This window comes from Phascolarctos cinereus, unplaced genomic scaffold (assembly GCF_003287225.1).
Source record: "Phascolarctos cinereus isolate Bilbo 61053 unplaced genomic scaffold, phaCin_HiC Scaffold_9;HRSCAF=440, whole genome shotgun sequence".
In the NCBI taxonomy this organism is placed as follows: domain Eukaryota; kingdom Metazoa; phylum Chordata; class Mammalia; order Diprotodontia; family Phascolarctidae; genus Phascolarctos; species Phascolarctos cinereus.
The window spans coordinates 23460774-23482528 of record NW_027556402.1 but is presented as its reverse complement, the minus strand read 5'-3'; the positions used below and the strand labels follow the sequence as shown (position 1 = coordinate 23482528).

The window sequence follows — 21755 nt, the reverse complement described above, 5'->3', positions numbered from 1 at the left end:
GCAGGCACGGTTGTGTCTCAGAGTTCAAGGTAAGCAGGAATGGGTGATGTAAATCATGTCCCTGAGGGTACTGCCAAAATAAACCACCAGGCTGCCACATGTCACAACACAACCTCAAGATTTCATAGACATCTTGATATGAGAAATACTTTCGACACCAATCACTTAGGAGATAAAATGCAGTTTGTAAGGGAATCATTTCAATACCCTCACAAAAGAAACATTCATTTTCTTACTCCCCCCCCCACATATGTTCTTAATGTTGGGTTATATAGTCTGATAAAAATGTGAAATAAAACTATACTTCAAGAAAATAATAATTTCTATATTTAGCCTTAGATATCAAGATATTTAGATACTAAGCTATTTAGCCATCCCTTCCCCTATCATAGAGAACATTAGTATTAGGCAATTCAAAAGCTTTGCATAACCATATATTTCCTCCAAGCTATGGATTCTTTTCAATTCAGTGGCACTTTCTTGTTTAAAGCAAAACAGGAGAGAAGCCAAGAACCATGTCTTACCTGAACTTTGTATTTCCCCAGCAGCCCTAGATGAAGTAGGTGCTTAACAAATTCAATTCCCTTCCATTCAACAAGCATGTATTAAATATCTCCTATATGCGACTCATTGTGCTAAGTAGTATGGATAGTAAGATTTAAAAAAAAAACCTCAATAGCTCCTACCCTCAGGGGCTTACAATGTAATAGATGGTTGTTGATTTCAATTTGAACCAAAAAATTACTGCAACCCAAAACATTACTGCAACATTGTCTTTCCTCTTCTGGTACCAAGCCGTAGCACAGTTGTGATTTGGGTTTACCAAAGGCTGTAACAACAAAGGACAAACCTTGGTGGCTCCTATTAAGTCCCAGCAATGGCCACCTGGAGGACCAGCCAAACACAGTGTTATAATATCTCCAATGGCTTGTCCAATGGGTAATAAATTTAAAAGTGAAAACTCATGGATAACATCAATTAAGATGTGGAATGGTTGAATCTATGAAGACTCACAACCATGACATTACGAATCCTTAAAGTTTTGAATAAAAATAATAATAGCTAAAATTTATGTAGCACCTTAAGGTTTGCAATTACTTTCACATCTCCTCTTACTTGATCCTCATAAAACTCTATGAGATGGATGCTATTATTTTCCCCATTTCACAGATGAGGAAATTGAGGCTGAGAAAAATTAAGTTACTTGCCCAGGCCCACAGAATTTGTACAGTATTTGAAGATTAGAGCTCATATCATCATAAATCTAAGTCTAGGACATTATCTAGTAGACCTTCCCTAATGCTAACCCTTCATTTCTCCAACTGAGAAAGGTTTTCACATCTAGAATCATGAAAACATTCCATATCCTGCAATGAACTGCAAAGCTGAAATTTTTCTTCCTTATTTAACCTATGTGAGGGAAGCAGTATATTTCACAAACTATAGTACGTAATTCAAAATTGAAATGCTTCCAAAAGGGAAATACAAAGTGTACAGATAAGTTTGAAGGCCATCCAACCACTGTAGTTAAGAATCACACTCAGTTACACCTAGTATTGGAAGGTGAGAAATTTTCCCCAATACTGAGATTTACACACTTGCAGAAAAATACACTTTTCACCAGCTGGAAAAATTCCAACCCGCTTTTCTAATATTACCCAATGTCATAATTTGTAACCACATAGAGCAAAATTGGGAATGACTGAAATCTAATTCAACTTAATAAACATTTATTAAGCACTTATTGTATACAAATTACCATGCTGTGGACTGAGGATACAAAAACAATTTTTTTTAAATACCTACCCTAAGGAGCTTACATTCTACTTTGGGGATATGCAAACTGATAAGTAAATACAAAATTATTTGAGAACAGAGACAGCAGTAATAACTGAGGGGGGAATTGTACGCCCACATGTGTACAACAATATCTTCCACTATGAAAAATACATGCAATCAATTGCAAAATTACACTGTCTCATTTGGTTGGGTGGAGGGGCAGCTAGGTGGCACAGCAGATAGAGTACTGAGCCTAAAGTCAGGAAGACCTGAGTTTGAATCTGGCCTCAGATACTTACCAGTTGTGTGACCCTGGGCAAGTCACTTAACCCTGTTCACCTCAGTTTCCTCACCTGTAAAATGAGCTGGAGAAGGTAATGACAAACCACTCTAGTATCTTTACCAAGAGAACCCCAAATGGGGTCACACAGAGTCAGACACAACTGAAAAAAAAATGACTAAACATCTTATTTGGTCCTCACAACAACAGCCCTAGGAGGTAGGTTCTTATCATGCCCATTTTACAGATGAGGAAGCTGAAATTTAGAGTCCAGCTTAATTTCCCCAGGTTTACACAGCTAATAACTATTTGAGGCATGTTTCAAATCCAGGCCTTTCGGATTAAAACCAGTTCTCTTTTCACTGTTCTTCAGTATTTCTCAGGGGGTCAGAAAGGATTCATTTAGGAGGTGATACCTGGGCTGAGCTTTGAAGGAAATTAATGTTTCTCAGACATGAGTAGCAAGTGTATAGGAGTACAGTATACAGCTGGAACAAAACAAGAGAGGAGGAAGATAGTGTAAAGAAGTTCAGGAAAAGACGAGGCTGGGGTGGAGACCCTGGGGCCTCGAGGGCACATGTGGTCCTCTAGGTACTCAAGTGTGGCCCTTGGACCAAGTCCAAGTTTTACAGAACAAATTCTTTTATTAAGGGGGGTTGTTCTGTGAAGTTTGGATTCAGTCAAAGGGCTGCACTCGAGGACCTAGAGGGTCATATGTGCCCTCGAGGGTTTGGGTTCCCCACCCCTGCACCTAGATCATGAACTCATAGCTCAGGAATGGAATGGAACCTCAAAGACCATATAAATCAGGGAGGTTCTAGACCCAGCTCATGACAGTTGATTTTTAACTGATCAGTATGATCACCGATACCTCAGAAACCATCAAATTCATCAAATCAGGGCTTGATGTCTTATTTTATTGATTTCTAGGCTTAAGAAAGTGAGGAAAGAAAATGTTAATAACACAGATTAAATCTTAAAAGTGTGTACTGTGAACATTTTTTCTCAAGAGATAGTTGTTAAATATTTACCAGCATACTACTTATCTAAATCAACTCCTTTGTTTTACAGTTGAGAAAACTGAGTCCTCGGCAGGTTAATTTACTTGCCCAAGCTCACACAGTTATTTAGAGGAATGAGCTATTATTATTTTGAAGAGAGTATTTTGGACCATTCCACTGATTCAGGGAATGAATGCCTCTCAACAGATGTCTAGATATATAAGCCAGTTTCTTTCCTCATGCTCGCTAAACCAAGGATTTCTAAGCAGAGCCAAGGGCAAAGAGTTACTTGCCCACAGTCACCCAACCAATCGCTATCACCAGTGGGAACTCTCCATGGGATTTTTAATGCCACCATATATGACTAAACCCAATTTTAATGGCTCAACCAATACAATAAAATCCTCTCCTATAATCCTCCAAGCCACAAAATTTGTTATTCATCTCCAGAAAAAGCTGTTACACTATCTGTAAAGAAATTTCAGAATAAATATTATAGTGTCCATCTTCACATTTCACAAAATGGTGATGGGCATGTCTGTTTACTAGATAAAAAATATCTGTCTTTTTCATCACCTACAGTTCTTTGGAAAGAAATATCCATCAAACTGTGCTTTTCAGACATTTTTCTGTCTCTTGCTTTCAGTTCTTAGCTCTAATAATAGAATTCAGACTCATATTTTTAGTTTATATCTTAACTAATATTCCAAATATAAGTCTAGGCCACATAAACATGGTATGTGTTATTAAATATAACTTATATTGGGCACCTATATCTCTTGGAAGAGCTTTGCAAGTTCACAATAAAGTTTTTTTTTTTAAAAAGAACTATGTCACAGAAGTGAGGCAAAATAAAATGTGTAGTAAGTCAAATCTTCTTCCATCATTTTAAGCTCCTTCATTCCAGTTTTGTCTTTATTTAACTTTTAGTCCTAGGTTTATTGAAAGTTATGACTGTAATGTGTTAAATACCAATTATTACTACGAATGTGTAAAAGTTTTTAAAAACTAAAATGAATCATCATTAAAAATCACTGAAATTTCTTTTATGTTGATGTGACAGTCTGAGACAAAAATAATTCTTTAATGCCCATATGCTAAATTAAATTGCAAAATATATATTCCATTATTTGTAAATTGTTTTATGATATTTATGGATAAAAAAATGGAAAAAGATTCTGTTTAATGGAGGATGAGTTCCATTGCAAGGACGAGTTCCAAATGCATTCCATCCATTTGCATTTTATAAAAGGTGAGCCCCTTCAGCTCTGAGTGAATCATGGTGCAGATAATTTTTTTTTTGGCTAGAAAGAGCCTTAGAAATGATTTTACACACAATCAGAAACTGAGGCAGAGATCAGCTAAGTGGCTTGTCCAAAGTCATAGAGTCATCCATCACTGGATGGGAAGTATATGGTCCCAGAGCTGACAGAAGCAAGAGGCAGTGGTAGAAAAATGGGAATTCCTGAACCAAGCTGGGCACCAGAAGAGATATGGCAGCAGTAGAATGGCAAGGTGAGAGCCACTAAGGGTTTTCAGGACATGTAGAGGAATCCCAGCACCAAACCTCCTGGAAACAAAAGAGCAATTCCTTGACAAAACCAGCTAACTCTCCAAAAGCTGAGGAGCAGCACCATACAAAACTACCATGTAGAAGAGCAGACCCAAACCTTGCCTCCACTACTACTGTGAGTTACACAGACTGTGTACGTGTCTAGAAGAAAAGAGCTGGCTCTAGCAACCCCAGTTCTCTCTCCTGGAGAAGCAGTTCTACAAGTCTAGGGGACCGTATAGGTCCCTGATTAGAGCAAAAGCTCACCAATGAAAAGGGTCAGGCCAATAATAATGGCTAATGCCTAACATTTTTATAGTGCCTATTATATGTGAGGCACTGTGCTAAGCACTTTACAAATTATTATCTCATTTAATCCTGAGGACAATCATGCAAGGTAAATGCTATTATTATTCCCATTTTAGAGAAGAACTTGAGTCTAACAAAGGTTAGGTGATGTGCCTAGGATCGCATAGTTAGTAAGTATCTGAGGCTAGATTTGAACTCAGGTCCTCAAGACTCCAAGCCTGGAGGTCTATCCACTGTGCTACCTCGCTGCCCTTAAGGTACCATATAGAGGTGTGTTTGAGGCATCTCTAACCTGCTTGTGTTAAAATTTCAGCGTGAGCATCTGAACCTCAGAAATCAGTGATAACTAAACATCAGGGATTGATTAATTGTTCTATTGATTGTCTAGACTTCAGAAAATGTTAATAATGTAGAATAAGTTTAAAAGTGTATGCATATACGTTCCTTCCTCCCCCAATCAGGTTGTTAAACCTTGACCAGCACACCTCTGCATTCCTCTATAAATATTGCTTCATCTCAGCAGCAGTGCAGTAGAAGGCCCAGGTAGAGGAAGAGGAGGAAGAGGAGCAGGAAGGGAGGAGGAAGGGAGAAGGAAGGAAAATATGAGAAGGAAGAGAAAGAGGAGGAGGAGGAGGAGAAGCATTTTTTAATGCTTTGATGTTGCAAAGTACTTTACATCCATTATCTCATTTGGCAAAAAGAATTGTATTGATGGTGTATGGCAAAGATGAAAAACAAGGCTGAATAAAATTAAAATGTAATTGGGCAATATTTAACAAAATAAAAATATAATAAAACATAGATAATATTACATTTTAAAACTAAATTAATATAAGGGCCACAGGGATCCCTATATATGGATTAGTGGCCCCATTTCTATTCGAGTTTTACACCACCTGTGAATGAGATTAGTCAGGAATCTTTTTTGTCAGTGTGTTTTCTGCTTATAGAGGTAGAGGTCTATTGAGTAAATCAATCAAATTATCCCCATCCCACCTAAAGTAAGTGATAAATTGCTATGCCCTGGTGCCCTAACTGGTGGGAATGCATTTCAATCAATCAATCAAAGGTAAGTCAATCAAAGGCATTCCAACTAAGTGTGAAAAAGCCTTGATCAATTTAGAGATCTCCAATGATCTGGTGGATGAAATGGAATGATACTGCACAGGAGTAGTGTTCAGACTGGCTGAAGAAACTTGGTGATGTCCTATCTCATAGGTCAGGCATATACATAAGGGTCATGTCCTACACTATGCTTCTGTAAAATAGCAGGCCTTTTCTGCGGGGTAGACATGCCCACTTCTTTCAACCAATCCATCTTAGTAATGTTTTCCTTAAACTGTGGGCCCCAGAATTGAACATAACATTCTGGATGAGGCCTGATGAGGTATCTTTGTGTTTCTTTGGCAGGAACGTCACCCCACTCCTAAAAGCTATGCCCTCTTATTATTGATGTTATTACCCTCCAATCATTCAGTCACATCTTAATCTCCCTGACTTTTCAGACCAACTGTCCATGGGGTTTTCCTGGCAAAGATACTGGAGTGATTTGCCATTTTCTTCTCCAGTGCCCTCTTAATGCAGCCTAAGTCTACGCAGGCTTTTGTGGCTACCATATCATACACGCAGTTCACTAATTCCCCAAGCTATTTTTGAGAATAATTGCTATCTTCACAATTATCCCTCTTGAGTCTCATATTTATTAGGTTCATTCCAACGATCTAGCCTGTCAAAATCTTTCTGGATCCTGACTGCAATCCACTTGGTTAGCTATCCCTCCCAGATTTGTATTACCTGGAAATTCAGTGAGGCTACCATGTATACCTTTATTTAAATCATTAATAAAAATTCTAAATGGCACAGGACCAAGCACAGATACTTGGGGCTCTCCACTGGACACCTCTTGCCCCATTGACATTGAGCCATTAACACATACTCTTCTAGCCTGTCCATACAACCAGTTCTGAACCCAGCTGACTGTATTATTATTATTATTATTATTATTGATAATATATCTTGGTCTTCTCCATAAAAATAATCCAAGATATTTTGTCTTTATCTACTAGTTTAGTAATCTAGTCCCAGAAGGAAATGAAGCTAGCCTGGCATGACTTGTTCTTGATGGCAGAAGTAGCATCTGACTGGGCCTCCCATCTTCAAGGGTCCTGTGGTGATGGAAGATAATGTCAGTTCATTCTTCTTCAATAACCAGTTCAGGCATATGAGTCAGTAAATACCTGACTGACTGGTCCCCAAAGGCCTAATCTCCACTGAGAACATATACTTCATTCTCAGTTTCTGGGAGCTGAGACCTCAAGTTGTCACTTGCATCTAGTTCTCAGCTTTTCAATCAAATATTCAGCATTCTTAAGTACCTCTATGTGCCAGATGCTATGTGGGATGCTGGAAATATAAGGACAAAAACCAGAAAATCCCTTCCCTCAAGGAAGCCCACATCATATCAGGAGGAGATAATATGTGTACATATAAGTGCAAACCCAGGAGTTACTACATTAGGTTCACTGTCCAATGAGAAAGTTTAAATGGCCCACATTCCTCATAATTCTGCCCTTAACAATTAACTTTTCTTAATAATGGGCTAGGGAATGGGGATTACAGCCCTGCCCAAGGAAAGAACACTCTCTCCTATGTGACTATAAGAGCTGCCTCTCTTCCTCATGCCACAAACAAATGAACACGTGAAAATGCCAATGACTAAGTCAACAAGTCTTTATGAGAAATGAGGTTAGATCAGTCTGAGGCAGTCTGTGATAGGACCAGAAGTTTTCTGACTCAGCCACTAGAACTTCCCTGATTCAGATTCCTCCCTGCCTGATGCAACATGATTAGCCCCAGCTTCCATGAGGCAGCTTCCTGATTTGAGGGCATAAAAGATCCCAGCCCTCTGTAATTGGTGCCTTTCAGACTCTCAGCCATGATGGGTGCTTGGGACTACTGAGTCACCATACCCTGATGACTCACTGACCAGACTCAGTTTCTAGATGGCCACAAAGGGGAGCTGCAGAAGAGAGGCTGAAAGCCACTTTTACCCTTGCTGTGTTTGGGCAAAGGAAACCTTACCCTTTGTCAAATGTTTAGTGACTTTCGAATGTGTCATTTCATCCCAACATTGAACCTGAACTACGAGGGTGCTGCCTTTAGAGTTACGCCTACAACACAATCCTTAACAGACATAGAAGAACTTGCTTAGCAATGGGTGTCAATGGTCCACAAGCCTTACCAGGAGAAGTATCTGATAAGTACATAAAAGCATATACCAAGGGCAATTTCAGTGAGAAAGTATTGTAGCTGGAGGGATATGGAAAGACTTATGTGAAAGATGACACTTGAACTGAGCTTTGAAGGTCACCAGGGGTACAAAAAAGCGGAGGAAAGCAGGAGGGACATCCATCTCAGGTATGGTAGAAAGAGTTTGCAAAAGTAACAAGACAAGTAGACAGAACATTAAGTGTGAGGAATAGCAAAGCTAGTTTGATTAGAAGGTAGATTAAAGCCAGGTGTGAAGAACTTTAAATGCCAGAGGAGTTTGGATTTGATCCTACAGGCAATAGAGAGCCATTTTGGTCTCCTGAATAAAGGGGTGCCCTGGTCAGGGCTCTGATGGCTCTGAGTAATCCATAGCACCCTACATCTAATGTGTCTGATTCCTGGGGGGTTGGGATCTCTAGTAGCACAGGATTGTTGTTAGAGAGTGCTTTGCAAACATTAAAATGCTAAATAAGTGTAAAGTATGATTGCATCTCTTGGACCATGTGACCACCTAAAATAAATAAATTAAGAGTCGTTATTGCTGAAAATTGCATGACATTGATTGTGGCCTTGCTATACCAAATGGTATAGGCTTAACAATCTTGTGCTAGCTCAGCTGTTGCCATAATAAAAACCCAGCAGCTGAGGGAAGAATCTTAAAAACATAATCAAAATTTCACACTTCCTTTCCACTGTGTGTAGACTTGGCTAATGGTGAAGTGCATGCAGCCTTCTCTGATTATATATTCTGTTTGGAATTGGTGTGGGTCTTGTTTATGTTATCAACCTCTTCCCACCAAACCTTCCTCTCCACGCCAACTTGAGCTCTCTCCCACAAGATTTTGTGCAGAATCCATTCAGGAGCCCTCAAATGGATGGCAACCATCAGTTTGTTTATTTCCTTCTTATCACTTTTAATTCCTAGCCTGTGATGGGGCTGCCAAAAACCACAACATTCTCCAAAAAGAGGAGTAGATGATACAAAGATATACTATCAACAATTCAGCACCCAAATCCGCAGACTGCACCTTCTTACAGCAGGGATCCCCCTCTTTCCCAGTTGGGTTTATTGTACTGACTTAGGCATGAAGAGCCGCTTCCTGAAGAACGTGTCTGTTACATTTCAGCACAATAGGCTAGCCTCTAATTAGGAAGTGTATGACCTCATCAGATTTAATTGGGGATGCCTTCCTCTGAAGTGCTTCCAGATGATAGAAGACAACCTGCATTAAAGAAGTTCTGACTGTCAACAGGAAGGATGTGAATAATACCTGCATCATGGCAACCCATTCATCATCAGCCCTTTCTTCTGGATGACTTTGTCAACTAGTTATTGAGATAGCACCTTATATACAAACACAGAAGACAGATGCCAAGCCAGAAAAAAAAATGGCACTTGTGGCAGGGTGGCACATGTCACTTCTAAACTAAATACCAAGAAGCTTATCCCACACAATATCTTGCTATCCAGAAAACCGTATTCCTGAAAGCTCTTACAAGAGGGACTGAACAATACTGAACAATCAAATATTTTGTGCTGCTGCAACTGTTTCTACCATTTTTGTTGGGTTTTTTTTTTTTGGTTAGGCAGTTGGGGTTAAGTGACTTGCCCAGGGTCACACAGCTAGTAAGTGTCACCTAGCTGCCCCTCTACCATTTTTGTTTAAATGGTTTACTGCAAATTTTGCATTGGCTGGCATCATATATCTATCTACATATACATATATATGTGCATATACATATACATACACATGCATACACATATATATGCACACACATATATGTGTGTGTGTATATACATATATATATATATATATGTATATTCCTGTGAAAGAAAAGTCAGTGTATGAACATTATACTTACAAAGCAGATAAAGTTAGTACCTTTATTCTCATCATAATAGCATTAGTCCATCAAGAGAGGATTCAAGTCAAGAGCTAATGCTCTTCCTAATAGATTTTGAGCTGGGGGGGGGGAGGGGAACTGGCTCCAGAGAATCAAAAGAGCTGAATCTAGGGCCCTTGTGTCCCAAACCTCGCACATTCATCTGTGAGTTCATTTTAAACGCACCATGTAGCCCCTGGCACTGCCTTTCCATGTTTTAGCCACTCAAGACATTCTATAGGCAAGAAAACCAAGAGAAAACAATCCCTTTTTTTGGTGACTGAGTACGCTTAAATCAAGTTCTGATTGCACCAAATGTTAAACGCCAAAGATAAACATTCAGAGAATTAAAGCTCTAGACCTATATGGATTTTACATCACAGCATGACAAATGGCAAAGGGATGGAGGGAGTAGCGACTGCAATTTCTTAGAGCAAGAGAAGGCTGTTAAGTGAAATTCTGCAGTATCTCTTTTCACTACTAATCCCTTAAATTATCCCCCATTTTTCTCTCTTTTTACTTTAAATGTTTATTTGTTATACATTTTTATACCAGGTCCTTAGGGCATTTGAGTTCTCTCCAGCAAGATGTTATGCAGAATTCATTGTTTAAAATTCTTCTTTGTCTTCCGGCAGGGAGAAGGGGGAAAGAGAATATAGCTGAGCTGAATCTGAACTGTCATAGAATGTTTGTCCCATCTGAAAACAAAAAGAGTAAATGAATTGATCACACTTTCTTGATAACAGAAAACACATGTAACCATCTATAATAAAATAGTAATAAAACTAAATTAATTTGGTAAATTTCATGTTCAGTTTCATCTGTAAATATGTACTTTTTTATTTTTAGCATATTTTGTTTTTTAGTTTCTAATCACTTCAAGTAACTGCCTGCCGTGATCTATTCTCTTGCCAAGAACTAAATAGGACAATAAAAGATTTCAACTACCTGAACTTTTGACAGTGACTGATAAGGATTCATAGTTTTAAAGCCAGGGAAAATGAAGTTCAGAGAGTTTCTATGACTTGCTCAGGGACACAGAGCTAGTAAGTATCCAAAGCAGGATTTGAACCCATGTCTTCCTAGATTTCCAGTCTAGCTGTGTATCTAAATATAACCCTGCCTTTCTGTCTACTCCTCTCTAGTGGGACTTTCTCAATAGCCTTTATCAGAAACCAACATTCGTCATTACATTTTATCTTAATTCTGTTTCTCTACGCTGTCTTCATTTACATTGTATCAGTCATTAAACATTTATTAAATACCTACTATAGTCCAAACACACTATGCTAAGCATTGAGGATGTGAAGAAAGGTCAGAAGTCAGTCCCTGCTCCCAAGGAGTTCACAGAATAATGGGGGAGCCAACATGCAAATGACCATGTATGAACAAGATATGTACAGGATAAATTGGAAATCAACAGAGGAAGAACACTAGAATTAAGGGGGGCTGGGAAAGGCTTCCAGGAGAAAGGATTTTAGCTGGGATTTACAGGAAACCAGGGAAGCCATGAGGCAGAAATGTAGAGGGAGAGCATTGCAGCCATGGTGGACAGCCAGAGAAAACACAGATTGGAATATGGAGTGTCATGTTTGAGACATTCCTCAAAGAAGGCCAGCGTTACTGGATTGAAGAGTATGAGGAAAAGGTGTGAGGTGTAAGATGACTGGAAGGGGTGGGAAACCTAACTTATGAAGGACTTTGAAAGCCAGAAGATTTTTTATGTGATTATATTTGATATAAGATTTAATGAAGTGATAGAGGCCCATTAAAGTTTATTGACTCAAGTGACTGACATGGTTAAATCTGTGCTTTTGGAACATCACTTTGACAGCTGAGTGGAGGATAGACAGGAGTGGGGAGAGACTCATGGCAGAAAGACCAACCAGCAAACTATTGCAATAATCCTCAATAGTCCTCACCACCTCAGGTCTGCACCAGGGTAACGGCTGGGTCACAGGTGCGAAGGAGGCCTATGGGAGAGATGGCATGGTGGCAAAATCAATAGACCTTGCCTTCAAATTGGATATGGGAAGCAAAAAAAAGTGAAGAGTCAAGGATGACACTTAAGTTGTAAGCTTGAGCGACTGGTAGAGTGTCCTTGACAGTAATGAGGAAATTAGGAAGAAGGGAGGTCAGGGAGAGAAAAAATAATGAATTTGGGTTTAGACGGTTTGAGTTTAAGGCGTCTACAGAACGTACATTTCAAGGCAATCAATAGGCAATTGTTTATATGAAACTGGAGGTCAGCAGAGAGATTAGGGCTGGGTAAAAAGATTTCAGAATCATCATCATAGAGATGATAATTGAGTCTATGGAAGCTGGTGAGATCACCAAGTAAAATAATATAGAGGGGAAAGAGAAGAAGATCCAGGAAAGAGCCCTGTGGGACTCTCAGAGTGAGCTGGAAGATGCAGCAAAGGAGTCATGAGAACCTAGAGGAACAGAGTGTCAAGGAGAAACAGGGGATTAACAGTGTCAAAGGGTATCCAGACTCCTAATGATACAGCCTCCTTGGTCACCCTTTCCAGTACTGGCTGCACCCTCCCTCATTCCACTTGGCTCACTGGTTGAAGCAGCGGAATCAGAACACTCTTTCCTCCCCATTGCCACTTCTAGATTCTCCTCCATCTCCATTAGTCGGTAATTTCTCTTCCTTTGAGGTTCATGCTATTCACATCTACCACCTAATCAAAATCCTGGTAGCTGTTAGCTACAGATTCCCATGTCACTCCCCTAATTTCCTCAATGAGTGTGATACCTGGATCAAAATGTTTTTCTCTTCCCCAATTCCTGCCCTCATTCTAGGGGCTTTCGATATACAGATTGACTTTCCCTCAAATATCATAACCATTCAGTTCAACCTTCTCATTTCTTATGACCCACTCCGTCTCACCTCAGCCATGCAAAAAGACAGCTGCACCTTTGATCTTGCCATCACCCACAAATGTACTTTTATGCTCAAAAATTCTGAAATCTCCCTATCTGACCATAATCCACTGATTTTTTGCTTCTTCCTCTGCCTTTCCTTATAAAACTCTACTTTTTGTGCATACCATGACCTCCAAACCCACGATATCTCAATTCTCTTTCAGGCCATCTCCCCTGCACTAACCACTCTCCTCTTTCCCCTACCTTGGCCTCCTGGTGAATCAGTACAACTCTACACTGTCCTTCCCTTTCGAATTTCTATCTCCCTTTTCATACCACTGATTATACTCAGCCTAGCCTCAGCCTTGGATGACTCCCACCATTCACCACCTTCTCTCCTACTCACATGCTGCTGAAAATCATGCAACCATTCTGACTGAGTCTACTACAAATTTATGTTTTGTTGTTCAATCTTTCAGTCTTGTCAACTCTTTGTGACCATATTTGGGGTTTTCTTGGCTGAGATATTGGAGTGGTTTGCCATTTCCTTCTCCGGCTCATTTTACGGATGAGGAAACTAAGTCAAACAGGGTTAAGTGACTTGCCCAGAGTCACAGAGCTAGTAAGTGTCTGAGGCTGGATTTGAACTCATGTCTTCCTGACTCCAGGCCTGGTGCTCTATCTACTGCACCAGTTAACTTCCCATGCCCACATTTATGTTCCATAACTTCATCTGGTCCCTCTCTGTTGTTAGGCAATCCTATTATACCCCCTTTTATAAACTTATTATTTCACTTTCCACAGCAATTCCTCCAAACCTTTTCATCCCTCCTCAAACCTTCCATGGCTTCCCCTCCCCTCACTGTCTCAGCTGAAAACTTTGCTTCATAGTATACAGAATATATTGAAATCATTCACCATGAATTCTCTCTTTTCTCCTCTTCCTCATGTCCTATCATTCAGCTATCTTCTGCCACTCTCTCTCTCTTCCTTCACTTCTGTCTCACATGATGCAGTGGCCTTACTCCCTACCAAGGCTAACTCCTCTACTTGAATGATTCCATCCTAACCTGTCTCCTCCAACAGACTGCCCCCTCTGTAATCCTCACTTTGTTATTTATTTAATTTTAATCTCTCCTTGTCTACTGGCTCATTTCTTATTTACAAACATGCCTATGTCTTCCCCATCTTAACAAAACCCTCATTTGATCCTTTAGTCATCATTAATTATTGTCCTATATCTCTTCTACCCTTTACAGTGAAATGCATTCAAAAGGTCTTCTACATTAAGTGCCTCCACTTTCTCTCTTCTCATTCTCTTCTTAACCCCTTACAAGCCAGCTTCCAACCTTGGGATTCCACTGAATTGTTCTCTTCAAAGTTACTAATGATCTCTTAGTTGCTGAAAACAATGGGTTTTTTTCCATCCTCAATCTCCTTGACCTCTCTGCTGCCTTTGACACTGTTGAGAACTCTCTCCTTGATACTATCTTCTCTTTAGGTTTTCCAGACACCAGTGTCTCCTACTCCTCCTCCTACCTAGCTGACCACTCCTCTTTTTCCTTTGCTGAATCCTCTTTCAGATTATGCCCTCGAACCATAGTTGTCCCTCCAGGTTCTGTCCTGGGCCTTCTTTTCTTTATATTATATATTATTTGACTTGGTAATCTCATTAATTCCCATGGATTTAATTACCATCTAGATGACTCAAAATCTTTGCTGACCTCCAAAGCTTACATCTCCAACTGCCTTTCAGATATCTCAAATCAGATGTACAGTAGAGATCTTACCATCAATATTTCCAAAGTGGAGCTCATTATCTTTCCCCCTACTCCTACCTTCCCTGGTGCTGCAGAGGGCAACACCATCTTCCCAGTCCTTCAGGCTCACAACCTAGGTGTCATCCTAAATTCCTCACTATCTCTTGCCCCCTCCCCCCAATATCCAATCTGTTGCCAAAATCTGTTGATTATACCTTTGCAACATCTTTACATCCTCATCTCTCCTCAGATACTGACATCACTCTGGTACAGGGTCTTATCACTTCACATTGGGACCATTGTGTATCCTGCTGATGAGTCTGCTTGCCTCAAGTGTCTCCTCACTGTGATCTATCTTCAATTCAGCCATCAAAGTGATTTTCCTGAAGCAAGGTCTGACTGTGTCAGTCCCCACCCCCCCATTCAATAAACTCCCTATTGCCTCCTGGCGCAAATACAAAATGCTCTCTTTGGCATTCAAATCCCTTCATAACCTAATCCTTTCCTACCTTTCCGTCTTCTTACACCTTACTGTTAGCACATATGTACTCTTCAATTCAGTGACACTGGCATCCTGGCTGTTCCAACAATAATGCACTCCATCTCTTGGCTCCAGACATTTTCTCTGGCTATTCCCCATGCCTGAAATGACCTCCCTGGCTTCCTTTAAATCCTATCTAAAATCTCACCTTCTAGAGAAAGTCTTCCCTAATCTTTCTTAATTCTAATGCATTCCCTCTTTTAATTATTTTCTATTTATTCTGTATATAGTGTGTTTTGTATATATGTTGTTTCCCCATTAGATTGTAAGCTCCTTGAGGGCAGGGTCTGTCTTTTGCCTCTTTTTGTATCTCCAGAGCTTAGCATTGTGCATGATACATAATAGGTACACAATAAATATTTATAGATTAATTGATATACTGTAGTCTCTGTTTACAGCTTTTCACCACTACAAAAAGTGCTTCTATTAATATTTCAGTGTGTAACCAAGAAATGATCCCCCTCCTTATAAATATGCATAGTATATTCTGAGAATTGGGAAGATGAAAAAAATCTTTTAATTGTCTGATAATACAGAACTGGCCACTCACTCTGTATCTTTCTCTCTTTCCAGCCTAACTGGAATTCAAGAAAGATGAAGAGATGCAGAGGACTGCTAGGTGAGGAAGGGGCCTTGAGTCTTCTCTTATCTGGACCGAGCATTAAGCCAAGAGTATATGACCCTGCTAATACTTCTATCTCTATTGTGTCTATTGTTTCTGATCCTGTGAACTTTGAAAAGTCAGGAAAGCAAGTCACCCAAAGACCAGCAGCTGGAATCCATGCTGGGATTTGTTAGAAGCTAGACAGTGAGGAGTCAAATCCAGAGCAACCTTTCTGGTTCAGTCCAACAAAAGCAGAGGTGTATCATTCATCAGTCAGCTATGTTGAATTTTGGATGAAAATTTGGTGGGATGAATGCTATGTAGAAACTGCATTAAATCTGATCCCACGCTCCCCAAAGACCAAGATGGTATGGTAAGACCATGCCCAGGTACTGTAGATAGGGGGAGGGCAGGAATATTTGTAATTTGTGTTCCTACTATATATATGATTGTAGTAAATATCCCTTTGTCAAAGCTAATTGATGTTACTTGTTAGTCAGTCCATAAGCATTTATTAAGAGTCTATGATATAGTTAAATGGAACTGGTGGCTAACAATGGGGAAAGCACCCTGAAATAGGTGCTTGAGCTGATAAATACCACTAGAGAAAATCACCTTTACCTGTAACTCAAGGGTACTCCTAAGACCCAAAAGGGAAGATGTAGCCAGCCTTGCTCTGGAAGAGTCAGTCCAAAGTCTTGCTACAAGTACGTGTGTGTGTACACATGTATTTGTATGTATATATGTATGTTTTGTGTGAGTGTGTGTGTGTGTGGGGGTATATGTGGTCTTTCTATCACTGATCTCCTTGGGGTACATATTGAATAGTAGGATCTCCTGGCCAGATAATATGAACAATTTAGTAATTTTGCTTACGAAATGGCAAACAGTTTTGCAGAACAGTTGAAGCAATTTACAACCTTATCAGTTGTATATGGCCATACCTGTCTTTTCATAGTTCTTCCAATGTTAGCTGTTTGCGTCTTTGTCAATACTAACAAACTGACAGGTTGAAAGTGAAACTTCAGATTTCTTTGGATTTACAATAAAAATAATTTTTAAAAACCTCTTATTAACTATTTGGACCTTTTTTCATGTTGTTGATCATTTGGATTTCTTTAATAAACTTTTTTGTTCATGTCTTTGAATAGCCTATTATAGGTTTGTATCAACTCCCTATATATACTGTAGATGCCAGACTTTCATATATAGGGAGTTGATGTCTGCTGCAGTTTTCTCCAATCAATAGTTTCTCCTCTTATTTTAGCTTTGTACAGTCTGTGTTTAAGGTTTTTATTTAGTTGAGATTTTATCTTGCTATCTGAGTAGAAGAGTCCATTTATGCTTGTGTATTCTGTCATCCACCCCGACCTATATAACTCCCTGGATTTCTGCCTTATGGCTTACTCATATAAACATCTCTGCTAGCCACCCCTTACTGTCTTTTGCATAACAAGTAATTGGGAGGAGGTAAAGTTGGTCTGGAACCAATATAATAGATTCAATCAGAATGGCTCAGGCCATAGACACCCCCCCCACCCCACCCCCCTAGGAAAGTAATCAAGAGAACAATGAGGTGGTGACTACAAAGTTTTAAGCCAGCCAAGACAATAAATGGGAGAGATAAACAAAGAATGTGAGAGGGACAGAGACAGAGACAGACAGAAAGATAGTGATGTTTAAACCTGTACTCCCTCCTAGATCACTTGAGCCCACAGCCTTATAAACCCAGCGGCAGGAACAAATGAGAGGAAGCTAGGAGAAGAATTATGGGATCTGGCCTTACTCCTGTTATTTGACATCTGTCCTGTCCAAGAAAGTCACTTAAAGTTTCAGTCATGTGGAGAACCCCAGGCTTCATCAGATATGTTTTCAAAGATAAAAATTTGCATTGAAGGAATAATAAAGTTACCTATAATAATTGTACTATCAATGTCTCTTTTATATTTCATTTATGTTAGCTGTCCCTTTAACAATTTGGATTCTATGCTATGTATGCAAATGTGCATTTAACAATATTATTGTACCACTGTACGTGTTCTTGAATATAACGTAGTTTCCCTGTTTATCTCTATTGGCTGATTAATTGTTGCTATTGTCCTATCTGAAAGCATATTTACACTCTTTTTTTTAATTATCTGAAGAACAATAAATTGTCTTCCATTCTTTCATTTTTTTCTTTTTTTGTCATTCATTTTATTTATATCTTTCTTTTTCTTTCACATTTATTTCTGAAAATATCCCTCCTGTTCCTAGGGAACCTTCTGTTGTAACAAAATAAAAAAAAGCAGTTCAGTAGAACCAACTGATACTTTAGCCATGTCTGCTAGCATATCACACTATTCCGAACCAAAGTCTCTACCTCCATGAAAGGAGAAAGGTGCATTTGTTCAATGATGCTCTGGTCACCATGCTTACACAGCACTCAGTTTTATCTTACTGCTCTTTCCATTTCCATTTTATAGTTATTATATATGTGTAGAACACGGACAAATAGCCTCTGTCTTCTTCAATTTGGTCATAGGGGAGCTTTGCAGCTGCTTCCAGCCATGCAGTGACCACTGCTGAAAGGACTTAGCATGTTAGTATTATGTGGAAGAGAGAAAGACAGAGACAGAGAGATAGAGAGATAAGGATAGAAAGATAGATAGAATCACACACATAGATAGAATCAGATAGATAAACAGAGAGAAACACACAGATAAATAAATAGAATCATACAAATAGAAGATAGACTAACACACAGACTGAAATAGATAGAATCACACACGTAGACAAAATCACACACATAAATAGAATCACATAGATAGATAGATAGATAGATAGATAGATAGATAGATAGATAGATAGATAGATAGATATGGAGGGAGAGAGGTAAAGGATGTATTAAATGTTGACTTTGTGCCAGGCATTATGCTAAGCACTGGGGATACAAATACTAGCAAACACGACAATATTTAGCCTCAAAAAGCTTACTTTGCAGCTTAGACTCTTGGGTGCAGCTCTCCAGGTGACGAGATGTAATTCCAATAAGCAGGAGAAGACAGGGTCCTTCTCTACCTCACATCACGGTGATCCCTCCCATCTGGCATGTAGGGGTGGGAGCCACAACCACGTGAGCTTGCATCTGGGTCCCTGAAAGCTCCCAACTTTTTTGCATTTCCTTCCTTTGCTTACTGGCCTTATACATTCAGGAGGCCCTGAGATGTGCAAGTGATGCAGCAGCACCCACTGGAGTGAAGATTAGCTATGACTGCAGCAGCAGAGTCTGGGGGAATAGGTCAGTAGGAAGCTGCTGCTTCTTTTAATAGATAGAACGCCCTGTCTCCTCCTTGCCCTTCTTTCACTATCATAAGGGGAGGCTGAGACCCAAGGGACTACTCAAAGTTTTCCATGTCATCCTAAAATGCCAAGTTCCCACTTACTAGCTGTGTGACTCTGGGCAAGTCACTTAACTCCAATTGCCTCACTAAAATAAATACATGAATCAATCAATCAATCAATAAAATAAAATGTCAAGTCCTTTCAACAATGGGTCACCATAAGGCCAGAAACTTCCCCAAAGCTCCTCCATGTTTGACTGGGAGCAAGCAGAAAGTCAGGGAGCTGTTTTAGATTCGTAGCAGGATTAGAAGTCAGGAGGTCATAGGCCAAAACCTTGATTCAGATACTTATTAGCTCTGTGCCCCTGAGCTTCATCTTCCTTGTCTTTAAAATAAAGGGGTTGGACTCAAATTGTTCTCAGATCCTTCAGGAATTCCCTAAAACTTAGGTGATGGAAGAGCCATGAAACCAGTTTTCCCATTTAAGTATTATAAATCAAATGGAAAAGGATCCGATAAGCAAAGACCAAAACCAAGATGCCTCCATGAGGAAAGCCTTTATGATCAGGATTCCCTGATGATTTGAGTCCGTATTAATCTCTCCCCTTGACTCCTTTGGCCCTTATTGTCTGACCTGCACAATGAACCCTTTATCATCACTGTCCTGTAATGTGGCTGCCTGTACCACACGATTTAGCACTCTATCATAAGCATACAGCATTCTACAAACATTTATTAAGCACCAATTACGTGTAAAGCATTGAGCTGAGCAATTTATCAACCCGTCTTTTTTCTGTTACCAAACCATTTCCCTTGACATTAAAACACAGCTTTTAAAATGGTGCAGAATTGCTTTCTGATGATCAGACAGGAAAAAATTTCAGCATGTCCTACGGAATTTCCTCCCACTGGTGGTGATGGCAATGATGGCGATGATGGCGATGATGCTGATGATGGTGATGGTGATGATGATGATGATATGTATCCCACTTGATCCTCACAACAACCCCAGGAGGTGGGTGCTATTTTTATCCCCATTTTACAGATAAGGAAACTGAGACATATTTAAACATAGATTAAATGACTTCCCCAGAGTCACACATCTAGTTGGGATCTGAGTCAAGATTTTAAATCAGGTGTTCCTGACTCCTGATCCTGCACTCTTTCCACTGCCCTACCTAACTCATAACACATTAAAATACTTCTTGATCAAAGGGGTGGACAAAAGAGCTCAGATGCCTACAGTCGGCTCATCTTCTGTTCATAATGAATACGTGGGAAACATCTACTCCAGCTTTAGAGATATATCTAGTCCAACGAGAGAGAGGGTGGGCCAAGGGCAGCTCCCTATAGATATAAAATATGATTCTAAAGTGAGCTAAACTGCTTCTAATAAAGACCGACTATTAATATCCACTCAGCTTTTGATGGATCACATAAGTGGGACAAATAAAAAGATGCATGGCTGTAGCGAGCAGGATGGTTTCTCTCCCTTCCTCGGCATCGAAAAGGAGGTACACCCCTCCCCACTCCCACCCTCCCTTCTTGTCCCAGCCCCTTTTCAGCTGGTTAAGGGCCTTCAGGGTTTCCAAAACAATTAAATCTTAGTCTGCTCTCACAGGAGGGGAGGCCTGGCTTCCTCGTGTCCTGGGAAAGCCTGCAGGCATGGCAAGCTTATTCCTCCATGCAGCGGGCTGGCACAACTCACTACTCCGTGACATTGCAGGGTAAAGGACAAAAAGAAAAGCAAAGCCTTATTCAGGCCCAGACTTCCTCCTTTCTCATCTCTCTTTGAATCCCCTTCCCCCTCCCGCTTCCACTTTAAAAAAGAAGGGGCAGGGGATGAAGATAAGACCAAGCGGAGCCTGCATATATGACTGTGGCCGAAAAGAGTCCATCATTTCCTTAAGCTCATCTCACATTCAGCCAGCTGCATATAAATTTCCCTCTATCTCATCAAGCTCTCACTGTTTGGCCTCCTCTGACTGATATTGGCTCATCATACTTAATCTAGGGTGAAATTTCCTCGTCTGAGCTAAATTACTCGCAGCCATCAAGGGAAGCGATATTTATTTTTCGTGGGGCTAATGACCTGTCCCCCGGACCCACCCACTGATGGTTATTTACTAGGGCCCAGATGCTTGAGCTCAAGATGAGTGCTAATGTCAGCAGGTGCCATCTCTCATTCAGCTCCATGATTGAATTGGAGCGATCCCATTGACATTGACTCGGTGACTTTTAAGGCCATTACCCTCAGCCAGAGATGAGCCAACCTCTCATCATCGCCATGACACTGACAGCTGATTTGCAACAAATTACAAGCCAGAAGATGTGGAGACTCCATTGGGCATGGGCAGAAGGAAGAGGTAAGGGGGAAAGGCATGGGAAGAAGGATCAGGACAAAGTAGAAAAAGAAGGCACAATACGAAGATCACAGAGAGGATGTCAGGGAGAGACAAAATACATTTCCTCCTTAGTTTGTGCTTCATCATACAGATATACATATGCAGAGAGAGATAAACACATATATAAATATACATATATACATGTACATATATACACACACATATATACACATATA

At 40.0% G+C, this 21755-nt stretch overlaps 1 long non-coding RNA gene across 2 annotated transcripts in view; it reads right to left on the bottom strand.

Annotated features, from left to right (window-relative positions):
* The window catches only part of LOC110209730 (uncharacterized), a 114915-nt gene that overhangs the window by 16593 nt on the left and 76567 nt on the right, over positions 1-21755 (bottom strand). The window contains exon 2 of one of the 2 annotated variants that reach the window (XR_002324903.2): positions 10618-10773. This is a non-coding gene — a long non-coding RNA (uncharacterized LOC110209730). Of the gene's footprint in view, positions 1-10062; positions 10774-21755 lie in introns of those variants that run through there. The other variant, XR_002324902.1, reaches the window with a different exon arrangement.